Here is a 15,677-nt window from a genome sequence, read left to right on the forward strand (position 1 = left end):
TGAGAAAGTAGAACAATTGAGAAGAACAATGGAAAGAGACAGCGGGAAGATTAATAAGGCAGCAGAACAGTTATAGGAGAACATTCTGTATGAAATTTTTATGTGAGTAAAGGTGTACATGTGGTGAAATTATTGATGTGTGGTAAAATTACTGTGTGTGTGGACTTCATATGCGGGAAACACCTTGAAGGAAACCCACAACATCCAGGTGCAAAGCCAGCAAAGATTTAGAGATACGGCCTCGTAACAAGCAAGAGCCACCACTTGCACCTGAAGAGTGCTGACCGTCATCATATTGTCCGAGAGTACGTGAACTGGCATGCCCTCCACCAGGCCACGAAAGGCTACCACAGTCCTGTGAACAGCCCGGAGTTCCAATCTGTTTATGGGTTACTGTGACTCAGTCGCTGACACAGACTCTGCGCGTACTGCGAGCGACAGTGCACCCCCTACCTTGGAGGCTGGCATCAGTCATGACCACCATTCACACAGGAAACACTAGTAGAGCTGCTCACATTACACTGGAGTCCTGCAACAACCAGCCCAGAATATGGTGTGCCCTCGGCTGCCATAGCAGACGCTGCTTGTAGTCCTCCGAGACCACGACTTAGAGGGACAGCTGGAGTCACATGCGGGCCCGTGGCCATGGCACCACCCAGTGCTGCCGCCAAGGGACCCCAGGACCTGGACATAATACCATACTTGGGAGGGTGGGGGGGGGGGGGGGAGAAGGCTGCATTGAGAGGCAATTTGCCTCTGAAGTTTGAGCCGTCTCTGGTCCTTAAGAAACACGTTGTCTAGTAGTGTAGAAGAGAACTACCAGGTATTCCAGTGTCTGAGAGGGATGAGATGACTCGATGATCCATCCCAAGGGCTGTAGAAGAGCCAGGAAGTAGGCCTGCAAACATCCCTGTGGCGGATGAGCCAATCGTCCAGTTAGGGATGCACCCTGATCCCCTCCTTGTGGTTAGGTCAGAAATCTGATGGCTAACTTGACTCTAGGAGCTTGCTGAATAGTATGGCCTAGTTAGCCCAGATTGATGTCTGATGGAAAGGCCAAGTGTAGTTATCAAGCCTAGAATGAGGCTAGAATGGCTTGAACTGGAAAAGTTAGGTCAATAGATATGGAAACAAAATGATTTGAGAATTTGAGAATTAAGATGGAAGCCGTATCTGTTGCAAAGTGGGATTTTCTCTAAGTTAGAAAAACAAGTTGAGAAATGAATGCGTCATGCCAAGTGCAAGGAAATGATTAAGAAAAAGGGATGTCAACTTTCCAATTGGGCAAGATTGTGGTCAGCTAGCTTGGGATAAACAACTTAACATGGTAGCTTATGGGCCCCATTACTTAGAATGGAGAGATGAGAATATATAAGGTGCGTAGATTTTGGGCGTGCAGAAGACCTTCTGACTTGCTACACGAAGTGCTGTCCGGCCGTCCACCTATCTGCTTGTATTCCTGATCCTACTGTGTTATTGTGATAAGATGTAATAAAGGTAATTACCCTTGCTATCTGTCTTCTCTCCTCTTCTTAATAATGACTAGCAGGATGCTTAACCTCCTGAGCCTAAATTAGTTATGGGTAGGACCCTTACACATCTACTGATATTCACGGATATCAGGAGTCAGATGAAAGAGGTCATGTTAGAGGAATATATTTTAAGCCTTCTGGGAGACTCCCCTCGTCCATTTGGACACATGTCCATTGTGGGAGAGGGCAATTCTTCCCGGGATAGAAAGGAAGAATAAAAACAAAAGCCACCTCTACCACCACCATCACCTTGGAAAAGGTGTGTGGGGCAGCAGCTAATCCGAACAGTATTGCTTGGAACTGGTAATGGTGCCCTAGAATTGAAAGCGAAGGAATCACTGGGTGGAGGCCAAATAGGAATATGAAAATAGGTCTCCTTGAGATCCAGGGCACGAGGAACTCCCTCCTGGACAGCACTCAATGAGAGAAAGACTCCATTTCACATATCATGGCATAGGTCCTCACTTCTCTCTCACATAGCCCCACCCCTTCACCCAGTTTTCAGTCTCATAAACTCACCCCCCCCACCCTCCAGCCTTGATGCAATATCTCTCGCATCGTGCCATTGGGCAGCTTGCTACTTTTCTACTTACCTGCAGCAGTTCAGGTCACTGCTGTAGCTTAAGCTGCGTGGTACAGGAAGTTTTGGTACTCTTGCAGTTAAGTCTTGTGAGGCTTGCAACCGCAAGAGTACTCGAGCTTCCTGCATCATATGGCTCAAGCTTAAGACAGTGAGCTGGACTGCTGCAGGCAGGTAGGAAATGCTTTCTGAAGCAGAACAAAAATAAGTAATAAAATTTGGGGGCAAGAGATCTCAGGGCACCAGGGTACAATTTCTAGGCACCATGGCAACCTACTGTCTAGGATTTGTTGAGTCTTGGCTTAACTGTAGCTTCTTCAAGGTATCAGGTAGTTCCTCCAAAAGAGATTTATTAGTTAACTTATGGCCCCTTTTATTAAGCTGCGCTAGTGATTCCCTTGCGGCAAATGTAAACGAAGCCCATTCAAATTGCATTTGCTGTGTCAGGAATCACTAGTGCAGTTTAGTAAAAGAGGCCTTTAGTGTTTTGACAAATTGTTACATCCTTCAGAGCTTTCGCTACAGAAGAGAGAGTGACAAGGATCCCAAAATACAAAAAGAATTTTTTTTTTTTTTAAAGAATAAGCTCCTTTTGAGGTGTAACTTAATCCTCCATAAACTTATATCCTCCAGTGGACATTCAACTTGAACAGGAGCCTCAAACTCTCTCAATATTGCTACTTTTTTGGCAAAACCTGACAAAAATAGCATGCATTAAGACGGTATCAAGTTTACCCTTAATCCGAGACACCTATGTTAAACGAGAAGTCCCCTTAAATAATTCTTTAGATTCTGATGAGCAGATTCAATCAGTGTTAAAACATTGTGGCTTTACATGGCAGTTCTCCCTGGATAATGAGATATGTCAGGGAGCTTGTTGTAAACAGTTTGTATTGCACCATATATCAAAGATGTGAAAATTTTCTTACCTCTTGCACACTGGTAACTCCAACAGCTCCCAAAGACATACACTCCAGGAGATCCAGCACCTTGGCTTATTAAACTGGTCAGCCCAGGCCCTTCGTACCTCTAGCTAGTAAAATGAACTGTTCTAGTAGGTTAGAGGAAGGCTTCTGTTCTCCAGCCATTATCACTATCTAAAAAGAAAAAACAGAGAAAATCTAAAAGCCACGAGTTGCAGATTGTTCTTGCTGTACTCCACCTTGAATGCATTTCTTCTAAAAGGCAGTACACACACACAAAACAAACAATTCAGCTACTCATCCTTTTAAGGAACAGCAGCTCCATGCCTGCAAATGTCCGCAGTCAATGTGATTGCCCTATAGGAAGGAATACCTCATACACTAAGAAACTTTTGCAAAGGTGAAGGGTAGGGACAGAAAGAAAACCAAGCATACTTGGTGAACATACTGAATTGGGTGTATTCTTTTATGCATTTGAAGGAAGACCCATCACAACTGAATTATGCTGTCATACCTAGACACAAATGTAGGGGACTTACAAAGAATATGAAGATTTTGCTAGGTTGGTATAATGAACATGTCAGACAAAATAAACTAAGCAAACTAGGTCTTGAGATTAAGAAATCTTTCAACCCCAGGTACATGGTCTGTTATACTGTCCACCCAAAATTACCATTTAGCAAGCAAGTACGGTCTTCGCCAAACAACCACTGCCTCCCCAAGTACTTCCACGTTTCCATACGTCTCCCACCCAATATAAACAAACATATTGCTATGTTTAAAGAAATATCCCAAATCAGGAAACTGTCAATGCAGGATTTACTATTCCATTTGATGGTCATAAACAAAAAGACTTCCATTTCCCAAATGCCAAAATCAACCACCCAAAACACATTTTCCTTTGGCCGCTTTCCTCAACACCAGGAAAATTGTTTTTTTTTTTTTTTTTTTTTATTTATAATTTTCAAATAATACAAACATGTATATACATACAAAGAATGTTAGAAAATGATATTACAGGGTATCTCCAAAACTCTAACACAATTAGGTAATAGTTCTTCTTACTTGACCACAATAAGTCAGACAAGATACTAGGAATTAAGCTAAGGAATTGTTTCTTAGTAATTAATTGAGAGGAAAAGACACATAAACCAACTAGCTGATATTCCTAGCATATCAAACTGTGTGATGATTCAGGTAGATCCAATACCACCACTCTCCTCTTTGGCAACCACCCATGCCTGCAATTTCTCAAGGTCAAGAACACATAGTTAACATCATTTAAAGAAACAAAGCATCTACACAAATATTTCAGTACAAAAGATCCACCTAATGCGAGTAACACCAGGAAAATTGTGACACTTATAAAGTCTCTTACCTGCATCTGTGAAGGACTTATTCAGAGCATACACCATGCAATCTACACCCTTCCAAGGGACTATAGCTATAAAATGACTTCCCTAACTAGGTACTGCTTTCAAACAATATTCCTTTTTGTCTTACTAGATCAGTCCACACCAATGTGATGTCCCCTACCAGCAGATGGCAGTAAAGAAAGCAAAGTCTTACAGTGACATCACCAGTACAAGAGCTGGTACAGCCTGAACTCACCAGTATTTCTCTTCCTCCAGCAGGTGGTATAGGTTGCTCTGGTGCAGAAGTTTGCGTTTGATAGACCTGACTCTGGCAGTCCATGGCCTGCAGGCCTTGTGGTAAAATCCCTTAGCCAGCATTGCTCCTGGGTTTCAGGCCACAGTACTTATCCCAGTTGAGTCAAAAGGGTCCAATCCTACAAAGCCCTGAACATTAGCCCACGGGCTTTTGCTCGGTAAGCCATGCAGGCACAAGTCTCTGCAGGACTCCTGCCAAACAAGTGGGGGGGGGGGGGGGGTGTTAGGTCCTTTCCACCCCACCCCTGAAGAGTGTGCGTAAATTAAAACAAAGATGGTTGTCGGGTTATTCCTTTGGCCAGGTGAATAAGTAATACAGAAAACAAAAAAAAGTCAGCAAAAGAAGAGCAGCAGGGCTTAGCACAGAAGTAAGGCACCAGCAGCAGAGAGACAGCTTAGAGAGATTTGTCCTGTGGCATGGAAAGTCGGAGAGTTGGGGCTTAATTGGGATTGTATGTCAGTGGTGCACAAATACCTGGGGGCAGGAGGTGCAGGGTTGGTGGGAACCAGCAGTACAGCAGTGCCACCAATTCCTTTTACCATTTATATGGAGCAAGCAAGCAATATTTTGTCTCCAGATGACTCTGAAGCACCACCAGAGTGGTGGAGGCCAAACTGGTGATGTCATCAGCACTGAGCACTTCTTAAGCTGGCTTCTGAGAGTGCTCAGGGTTCTGGCAATTACCCTTATGGGGCCCAGGTGCGAGTTCTAACTCTGTTTTGTGTGAGGCCGTAGCCTGAAGCTTTGCTACAGCTTTTCCTTATGCTGTGTTCCTGTGGAAATCTGTTTCCAAGCCAGGGAGTCCTGAGGAGTAAAAGCTTGGCCTACAGCTTTTCCTATTGCTGTATTCCTGTGAAGCCTGCTTTCAAGCTTGGTAGTTCTGAGAATAGCTCTGCCTTCAGCTTTCACCTTTTCTTGGGTCCAGTGAAGCCTGCTGCAAGGCCTGTAAATCCAGAGCCTCCCGTGCCTCAGTTGAGATTCCAGACGCCCACCATGAGTCTTTACTTGCTGTATGCAGCGAGTGGCGTTCTGCTGTGTTTGAGACTGTATGGGCTGAATGATGGGGAATGCTTTAGGTGCAGCGACTGAGGCCACGTCGTGAGGTATTTCTGGACGAGGGAGCGGTGCTTGGAGCGCCGAGGGGTCTGCGTGGGCTGATCCTGGCCTTGGGTGCTGCGCAAGGCCATTGAGTCTTGTACCTTGGGAGCATCGGCTCGGGTTTTGTTGCTTATTTTGCTTGCCTTGGGAGCATCCGGCTCAGATGCCTCAGTGACTGTTTGCTTGTCTTAGGTGACATCACTAGTCTTCTGTGAGCAGTGAGTCCTGCTCTTGCCTCCACCTGTGGTGCAGGTTGTCTGGGATTTTCTGGTCTTTTCTTTTGGGTCTGCTTGTTTCTGTGAGCTTCCACTGATAGTTACAAGACAGGAATTTCTGGCTGACCAGAAACTGACAAAAGACCATTGCCAGGACATCCCAACCGTCTTGTTACAAACATACTGACAAGACCCCCGTTGTCATGACATCCCAGCTGTTTGTTACTAAGCAGAAGTGTGGTAAGGACACTAAGGACCCTATCACAGGACTCCTATGTACTTGCAGGATTGCTGATTGGGTGATATGAGGTGGTACTTTGTGAGGGGAAGGGTATATAAGTAACTGCTCATCTAAAGAGACTATGGTTGCCAGGTCTGCGGGTTTCCCGCCCAATTGGGCAGCTTTCCGCGACCCGCTGCGGGAATTGGGCGGCTTTTAAAAAGCTGCGTTGTGGTGATTGGGCGGTTTTCTGGGGCTTCTATTGGTCCAATTGGTCCAATAGACCCCACAGAGGCTGGGTTAACAATGTCAGGGGCGGTTAGTGAAGTCAGGGGCGGGGTTTAACTTGTGTGGGTTTTGGGCTCGTTTGGGTGGGGAAATTTTTTCAACCCGGCAACCCTGAAAGAGACTATGAAATAGTCCAACTGGCAAGAGAAGTTTCATATCCTTGCCCACAGCCTATTTCCCAAGGGGGGTGTTCCCCCCTCCCTTGTAAGAACTAGTAGTGCGATGCGCAGCTAGGCTGCTTATGTATGATTTCCCTATACAGCTAGGCTGTTCCACTTTACCTCATTCTATGTTTCATGTTTGCCTTGCTTCAGTTAGGTTAGACTGTATAGCTAGGCTGCCTGTTTTCCTTTCTGTGCCGTTTGGCTACACTTTTAACCCTGTTTTGCTGCAAATAAAGCTGCCTCAGTTCATCTCCACTTGTGGTCTAGTCCAGTTCTTGGGAGCACTCTTAGTTCTCAGGGGACTCGGTCCACTCAGAGGTGATTGGGTGATTCTCAAGTGGCCACCTCTGGGCCAAGGGCTTGCAAACATCACAGGCTGTTCCTCACTGCCAGTCAGCTCTGACAAAATGGCGCCTGTTCCAGTGTTCTCCTGCAAACTGCACACCGGCCCTGCTGGAGAGTCCGAAGACCCTGGTATATTCGGATACTGCACCAAATCCAAGAGAAACTATTTGTACTTGCTAGACCACTCTGACAAGCACAGCAGAGAAGCATACAGACTAAATAAAAACAATGAAGAAAAGGAGGAGGAACTACAATTTAAAATAGGACAGTAACCATACACACAGGAAAGATATAAGAAAGAGGGGGAAGAGGCGAGGGTACAGGATGCACAGGCAAAGAAATCTTAGCGTCGTCTGGTGATCCCAATCAGTCCATACACAAGTACATAAGTAATGCCACACTGGGAAAAGACCAAGGGTCCATCGAGCCCAGCATCCTGTCCACGACAGCGGCCAATCCAGGCCAAGGGCACCCGGCAAGCTTCACAAACGTACAAACATGGACGCTAAGAATTATCAAGTGCAAACTAGAGACACCATGTATTCCTATAGGTGTCTCTAGAGTCAGCACATGGTCGTTTTTAGCACGTGCTAAAAACGCTAGCAAACCTTAGTAAACAGGGCCCTAAGTGCTTTGAAAATACACCTCAGTGCCTGCTTCAGGGATCTGTATATCTGAAGACAAAAAAACATGTAATCTATAAAACTTTATAAGTCTAAGTGCTTTGAAAATGGCTACATAGAAAATTAAAATGGAGGATGTTAGTAAAATAAAAATATTAGTAAATTCATACACAATGTATTCAATTGAAATATGTGGCTAATAACAAGGGAACATATAAACCAACAGGTAAAAAAAAAAAATGCATATACAATAGTGTATATGTATATTTATATAAAGATATATATTTATATGTATATAAAAATCTATGCTTAGTAGCAACACTTAGGGGTCCTTTTAAAAAGGCATGCTAGCATTGGTAGCGTGTGCTAAACATTAGAGACGCCTATATATTTCTATAGGCATTTCTAGGTTTAGCAAACGCTAATCAGTCGCTCGCACTAAACACACTACACGCCCACTGTAAATAGACCCCCCCTTCGGTTAATGAGAAATGAGTACAAGTACAAATAAGAACATTTCACAAAAAAAATTATCATTGTAGATGGCAAAACATAATAATGATTAACCATGAATAAAATGAAACGTTAGTTTCTTTCTTAACTGTTCAGCAAAACTTATGGACCCTAATGTTTTATTATTATTTATTTATTTATTTACGGTTCATTTCTACCCCACATTTTCCCACAAATGCAAACACAATGTGGCTTCCATGAATTACAAAAGTTTAAAGATACAACACATGAATTTAGCAGTAGAAAAGGATTAAAACGTTAGCAGCAATTAGGATGGCTAAACAGCAGAATTACTAATAGAATACACTTGTTCAAACAAGGTACGTTTTCAGCAGCTTCTTGAAAGAAGGTGGTCAGCTTGCGATTTTAGGTACAGGGGAAAAGCGTTCCAAGTCTTCGGGCTGGAAGTAGTGGAAAGTAGAGGCAAAAAGAAGCTTGTATTTAACACCCCTACCAGATGGATAATGTAGTGTAAAAAGGTTGCGTGCTGTTGTGATGGCATTTCTAGGTGGGAGATCTATGAGAGGAATCATGTATTCCGGAGCTAAGCCGTAGATTATTTTATGTGTCAGAGTGCAGATCTTGAATGCGATTCGTTCTCTCATAGGTAGCCAGTGTAGATCATCTTTTATTATCTTTGTCTTACAATTAATTTTTTACTATGACATTGTTTAATGATATTATACTGAACCGTAGCCTACCCATGTTATTGTGTAAGCCACATTGAGCCTGCAACTAGTGGGAAAATGTGGGGTATAAATGTGTTAAATAAATAAAACAGACATAAAAGTATATCAGTATGTATATAATATCAAATATACATATTTTTTCCATTTCCAAGTGATAGCCAATCATTTATATTTTTAATTTTTTAGTACAAAAAGACCAACAACTAATTAATGATACAAAAAACAACTGTCTACAAATAACTGGTATAGTACATAAAATGGAGTTAAAGACAAAAAATAGCCACTTAATGAATTCTCTGTAAACCTGACGATGTAATGGGGCAGTTCTACAAACTGAAGAGTAGCAAATCTCCTGGACCGGATGGTATTCATCCAAGAGTACTGATAGAACTGAAAAATTAGCTTGCAGAGCTATTGTAGTAATATGTAATTTATCCTTAAATCAAGCGTGGTACCGGAAGATTGGAGGGTGGCCAATGTATGCTGATTTTTTTTAAAAGGCTCCAGAGGAGATCCGGGGAAATTATAGACCGGTGAGTCTGACGTCGGTGCCAGGCAAAATGCTAGAGACTATTAAGAACAAAATTACAGAACATATTCAAAAGCATGGATTAATGAGACAAAGTCAACATGGATTTAGTGAAGGGAAATCTTACCTCACCAATCTACTTCATTTCTTTGAAGGTTGTGAACATGTGGATAAAGGGGAGCGGTTGATATTGTGTATCTGGATTTTCAGAAGGCGTTTGACAAAGTACCTCATGAAAGACTCCAGAGGAAATGGAGAGTCATGGGATAGGAGGTAGTGTTCTATGTGGATTAAAAACTGGTTAAAAAGATAGAAAACAGAGTAGGGTTAAATGGTCAGTATTCTCAATGGAGAAGGGTAGTTAGTGGGGTTTCCCTAGGAGTCTGTGCTGGGGACCGCTGTTTTTTAACATATTTATAAAATGACCTAGAGATGGGAGTAACTAGTGAGAATTAAATTTGCTGATGACACAAAGTTATTCAGAGTCATTAAATCGCGGGAGGATTGTGAAAAATTACAAGAGGACCTAACAAGACTGGGAGACTGGGCGTCTAAATGGCAGACGACGTTAATGTGAGCAAGTGCAAAGTGATGCATGTGGGAAAGAGGAACCCGAATTCTAGCTACGTCATGCAAGGCTCCACGTTAGGAGTCACAGACAAGAAAAGGATCTAGGTGTAGTCAATGATACGTTGAAACCTTCACTCAGTGTGCTGCTGTGGCTAAGAAAGCAAATAGAATGTTAGGTATTATTAGGAAAGGAATGGAAAACAAAAATGAGGCTGTTATAATGCCTTTGTATCGCACCATGGTGTGACCGCACCTTGAATATGTGTTCAATTCTGGCCGCTGTATCTCAAAAAAGATATAGTGGAATTAGAAAAGGTGCAGAGAAGGGCGACGAAAATGATAAAGGGGATGGGACAACTTCCCTATGAGGAAAGGCTTAAAGCGGCTAGGGCTCTTCAGCTTGGAGAAAAGGCAGCTGAGGGGAGATATGATAGAGGTCTATAAACAATGAGTGGAGTTGAATGGGTTAGATGTGAAGCGTCTGTTCACGCTTTCCAAAAATTACTAGGAATAGGTGGCATGCGATTGAAGCTACAATGTAGTAAATTTTAAACGAATCAGAGAAATTTTTTCTTCACGCAATGTGTAATTAAACTCTGGAATTCGTTGCCAGAGAATGTGGTAAAGGCAGTTAGCTAAGCGGAGTTTAAAAAAGGTTGGACATCTTCCTAAAGGAAGTCCATAGGACCATTATTAACTGGACTTGGGGAAAATCCACTATTTCTGGGATAAGCAGTATAAAATGTTGTGTACTTTTTTGGGATCTTGCCAGGTATCTGTGACGTGGACTGGCCACTGTGGAAACAGGATGCTGGGCTTGATGGACCTCTGGTCTTTCCCAGTATGGCAATACTTATGTATTGATCATCAATTACTCTGATGAAAACGCATGGGGGGCGATGTAGAACTGCTAACAAAAATGACTTAATATGTTAAACCTAGTGGACCTACCGCCTAGAAACGCCAAAAGATCAGCCCGCAAATTCCTTAATCTGAACTTCCCCAGCTGTAAAGGAATTAATACAAACAGCCATACCATACTACGCTTGCGTTATAAAAAGCACACAGATATGGAACGCATTACCCTTGGCCCTGAAAACTATGGACAATCTTACCAGCTTTTGCAAACCTTTGAAGTCACATCTCTTCAACAAAGCCTACAAAAGCCATCCTTAATAATCATTCCTCAAACTACTCAGGTGCATCAAAAACACCTCTCACAATACCTTACCTAGCACCTTGCATCTAAATCACCTACCTTCAGCCTATTATCGACTGTATTTAAGATCATGTAATGATTACATCATAACACTCTGTAAGCCACATTGAGCCTGCAAAAAAGTGGGATAATGTGGGGTACAAATGCAATAAATAATAAATAAATGAAATGGCACAAAAAGTACACATTGGAAGCTTTAGGCACCAAATAGATAAAAATGAAATAGCGCGGTGAACTGCAAATAAGAAATTTTAGGCACCTGAATATAAAATTATTAACCAATATTGATGCTTTAAATGAATGCGGATGAAAAGATAAGGTAAGGTAAATATACCAACCTGATATATGATTCCGTTAAGCTTATACAGCCTCTGTGTTTTGTAGGAGTCTTGTGAAGTACTATAAATGAAAAAAACACGGTCTTAATTTCAAGCAGTACATGAGGAGAATGGAACTATGAATGCCTTGGAAGATATAAATGATATAAATCAAGAGACAAAACATTTAGTGCCCTGTTTACTAAGGTGTGCTAGCATTTTTAGTGCCTGCTGAACACTAGAGGCACATTTGTTACATTGTTACACCACCCCCCGTTTTCCCACCTATTTGCAGGCTCAATGTGGCTTACATGAGTGGGGGGGGGGGGGGGGGGGGGGGGAGAACCACTGTGGGATGCTGTTGTGGGGGGGGGGGTGGGGAGAAGGAACCACCGCGGAGTGCTTGTGGGGGGGGAGGGCGAAGGACCACCGCGGGATGCTTGTGGGGGGGAGGGCGATAGGAACACCGCGGAATGCTTGTGGGGGGGGAGGGAGAAGGACCACAGCGGGATGCTTAGTGGGGGGGGGGAGGGAGAAGGAACCACCGCGGGATGCCTTGTGGGGGGGGGGAGGGAGAGAGAAGGACCACCGTGGGATGCTATTGGGTGGGGGTTGGGGGGGAGGAAGAAGGACCACGCGGGATGGCTGCTGGGGGGGGGGAGGGAGAAGGACACACCGCGGGATGCTTGTGGGGGGGGGGAGGGAGAAGGGCCAACGCGGAGGAATGCTTGTGGGGGGGGGAGGGAGAAGGGTCCACCGCGGGATGCTTGTGGGGGGGAGGGCAAAGGACCACCGCGGGATGCTTGTGGGGGGAGGGAGAAGGGACCACCGCGGGAGCTGCTGGGGGGGGGGGGGGGAGAAGGACCACCGCGGGATGCTTGTGGGGGGGGGAGGGAGAAGGACCACCGTGGGATGCTTGTGGGGGGGGGAGGGAGCAGGACCACGCGGGATGCTTGTGGGTGGGGGAGGGAGAAGGACCACGGGGGGGGAGAAGGACCACCGATGGATGCTTGTGGGTGGGGGGGAGGGCAGAAGGACCACCGCGGGATGCTTGTGGGGGGAGGGAGAAGGACCACCGCGGGATGCTTGGGGGGGGAGGGAGGACCACTGCGGGATGCTTGTGGGGGGGGAGGAGAACCACCGCGGAATGCTTGTGGGGGAGAGGAGACCACCACGGGATGCTTGTGGGGGGGGGTGAACCACCGCGGGATGCTTGTGGGGGGGAAGAAGGACTGCCGCAGGATGCTTGTGGGGGGGGGGGAGAAGGACCACCGCGGGATGCTTGTGGGGGTGGGGGAGAAGGACCACCGCGGGATGCTTGTGGGGGGGGGAGAAGGACCGCCGCAGGATGCTTGTGGGGGGTGGGGGAGAGAACCACCGCAGGATGCTTGTGGGGGGGCAGGAGACCACTGCGGGATGCTTGTGGGGGGGAGGAGAACCACCGCGGGATGCTTGTGGGGGGGAGGGAGAAGGACCACCGCGGGATGCTGGGGGGGGGGGGGGGGGAGGACCACCACTGGGTGCCTGGGGAGGGGGGGGGGGGGAGGACCAGGTAACGGCCTGTTGTTATGTGCCCTGATCTATAGCAGTCACCATGTCAAATATGCTGATTCTAGTTAGACACTAGGGTTGAATTCCGACAGCTTTGGAAAAGGGATTGAGAACCCGAGGGAAGAGCATTAAACAGCCTGGCTGGGCAGAGGAGGCGGGTCAGCTGGTAACACATTGGCCAGAGTCATTCAGCTTCCTTGGAGCCGGCAAGTGAAAGAGGAGGGAAAAGTCTTTGCCAGCGGGAGCTGCAGCAATTACTGATCCCTTCACACAGGGTCAAGTCTCCTCATCAATGATTATCTTGGCTTCTTCTAGGTTTCAGAAGCAGAAGGTTAGTCCGAATAAGCATCTGGGGCCAGGACAATCACCCCGAGCTCCACAACAACAAAGGGCGCGTGTGGTAACAAAGAAAAGCGGCCCCAGTCTAGGGCCGAATCCCTCTCCCGACAAGGGCGGCTTTTCCCAACTCCCTACCTGCTCTCCAGCCGCCAAACAGCTCTGGAAACACCGCCGACATCCCGCGCTTCAGACAGTCAGTCGTCCCCGAACGAAAATCCAGCCCAACGCGCTCCAAAAGCCCGCCCAAAAAAGCCTAGCCCCGAGGCACTGCGCAGGCGCCGAAACACAAACGCTGCGCTACATAGGGCGCGCCAGCCACAAAAGGCCCGTTTGCTAAAAGAGCGCCTGCGCAGGACCGGGTTTCTAACTGACGTTGCGTGTTGGGGGGGGGGGGGTGGTCTCTTTACTGGTGACGCTTTCGCTGTGCTCTGTTCTTGCATCCTGCGGCGCAGTCAAGCCTTTCTTTTAATACAAACTTTATTTATACTGCTCGGACTCCCATCCAATCCCTGCGCCGGGTTCGGTCGTACCGTCGCCGTATTGGTGGCTACGATGTCGCTTGTGTGAGAGCGGGGCGGGCACAGGGGGTGAGTTGGAGGGTTGGTTGCGCTGCGGGCGGTGTCGGACGTTAGGAGTTGGCGCTTGCAGCTCTGAGTGGCTTTTCCCTGACTTTTGTATGTCTTGTCTGACAAACGTTACCGATGCCGGTGGGTATCTTGTAGTAGGACAAGGCCCGCCACTATTGCTTGCGGGAAATAAGAGCCCGAGACGGAGAGACATCAAGACCTGAGAAAGACAGTGTGAGGCCGTGTCAGAGCGTTTATCTATATGTATGTGTGTGAGGAAGAGACTGTCAGAGCCCTCGTGTGTGTGTGTGTGAGAGAGATTGACTGTCAGAGCCCTTGTGTGTGTGAGATTGACAAGGAGAGACTGTCAGAGCCCTCGTGTGTGTGAGAGAGAGATTGACAGGGAGAGACTGTCAACCCTTGGGTGTGTGTGAGATTGACAAGGAGAGACTGTCAGAGCCCTTGTGTGTGTGTGAGAGAGAGATTGACTGTCAGAGCCCTTGTGTGTGTGTGAGAGAGAGATTGACTGTCAGAGCCCTTGTGTGTGTGAGATTGACAAGGAGAGACTGTCAGAGCCCTCGTGTGTGTGAGAGAGATTGACAGGGAGAGACTGTCAACCCTTGGGTGTGTGTGTGTGTGATTGACAAGGAGAGACTGTCAACCCTTGTGTGTGTGTGAGATTGACAAGGAGAGACTGTTAGAGCCCTTGTGTGTGATAGAGAGAGATTGATAGGGAGAGACTGTCAGCCCTTGTGTGTGAGATTGACAGGAGAGACTGTCAGAGCCTTTGTGTGAAGGAGACAGATTGATAGGGACAAACTGACAGAGCCCTTATGTGTGTGACAGACTGTCAGGGAGAGTCATTGTGTGTGTGAGAGACAGTAAGGGACAGTCAGTCAGAGCCTCTGTCTTTGTGTATATACCTGTGAGACAGACAGTCAACATCACTTTTGATGAGAGAGTGGTGGTGGTAGTGTGTGACTTGGCAAAAGGCATTGTTAGTGTCCTTTTCAGTTATAGACATTGTTATCAGGAGAGAGGGATTTAGGGCTCGGAAGGCTATCCCAGCTTGTGGATTGTCTCTGTCGCCTGTCACCAAAAAGAAATCGAGCCAAGGAGATCCTGAAAGGCTTCAAACTGTATCCCTTTTCTCAACTTTGGAATAATGAAGAATAAAAACAGTGAAGAAGGATAGGAATTCTGCTGGGTGAGGTAAAGGTGTGGAGGGCTGAGAAGAGAATGCAGAGTTGTCAACTATAGTTTGGTTCACAGGTTGCTCTTTATTTGCTTTGGGGTTTTTTTAGAGCTCCTGCAGGACGGGGCTTGTCCTTTGGCTGTCTTCTTCTCCCCAATATCTCCTAATGGTTTTTGTCTATATGATCAAGATAAGGGAGACCAATTACAGAGTAATAAGGGCATTACTTTCTAAACCTGACCTTTAGATACCACAGTCAGTTTGATTTTCAGGATAAGTACATAAGTACATAAGTACATAAGTAGTGCCATACTGGGAAAGACCAAAGGTCCATCTAGCCCAGCATCCTGTCACCGACAGTGGCCAATCCAGGTCAAGGGCACCTGGCACGCTCCCCAAACGTAAAAACATTTCAGACAAGTTATACCTAAAAATGAGGAATTTTTCCAGTCCATTTAATAGCGGTCTATGGACTTGTCCTTTAGGAATCTATCTAACCCCTTTTTAAACTCCGTCAAGCTAACCGCCCG

The 15,677-nt window shown here is 46.0% G+C and overlaps 1 protein-coding gene and 1 long non-coding RNA gene across 4 annotated transcripts in view; one reads left to right on the forward strand and one right to left on the reverse strand.

The window, feature by feature from the left end:
* Positions 1-3,184: 3,184 nt before the first annotated feature.
* LOC115479116 lies at positions 3,185-13,606 on the reverse strand. The gene is made up of 3 exons (XR_003943613.1): positions 13,522-13,606; positions 11,518-11,578; positions 3,185-3,209 (listed from the first exon to the last, which is right to left on the reverse strand). It is a non-coding gene; the product is annotated as an uncharacterized LOC115479116 (long non-coding RNA).
* Positions 13,607-13,979: 373 nt separating this feature from the next.
* Positions 13,980-15,677, forward strand: part of PDE6D (phosphodiesterase 6D) — a 54,475-nt gene continuing 52,777 nt past the window's right edge. For 2 of the 3 annotated variants that reach the window (XM_030216525.1, XM_030216523.1), the window contains exon 1: positions 14,624-15,091. The gene's annotated coding sequence lies outside the window, so the exon portion shown is untranslated. Of the gene's footprint in view, positions 14,577-14,623; positions 15,092-15,677 lie in introns of those variants that run through there. The other variant, XM_030216524.1, reaches the window with a different exon arrangement.

The sequence above is a fragment of the Microcaecilia unicolor genome, chromosome 10 (assembly GCF_901765095.1).
Source record: "Microcaecilia unicolor chromosome 10, aMicUni1.1, whole genome shotgun sequence".
Taxonomy (NCBI): Eukaryota; Metazoa; Chordata; class Amphibia; order Gymnophiona; family Siphonopidae; genus Microcaecilia; species Microcaecilia unicolor.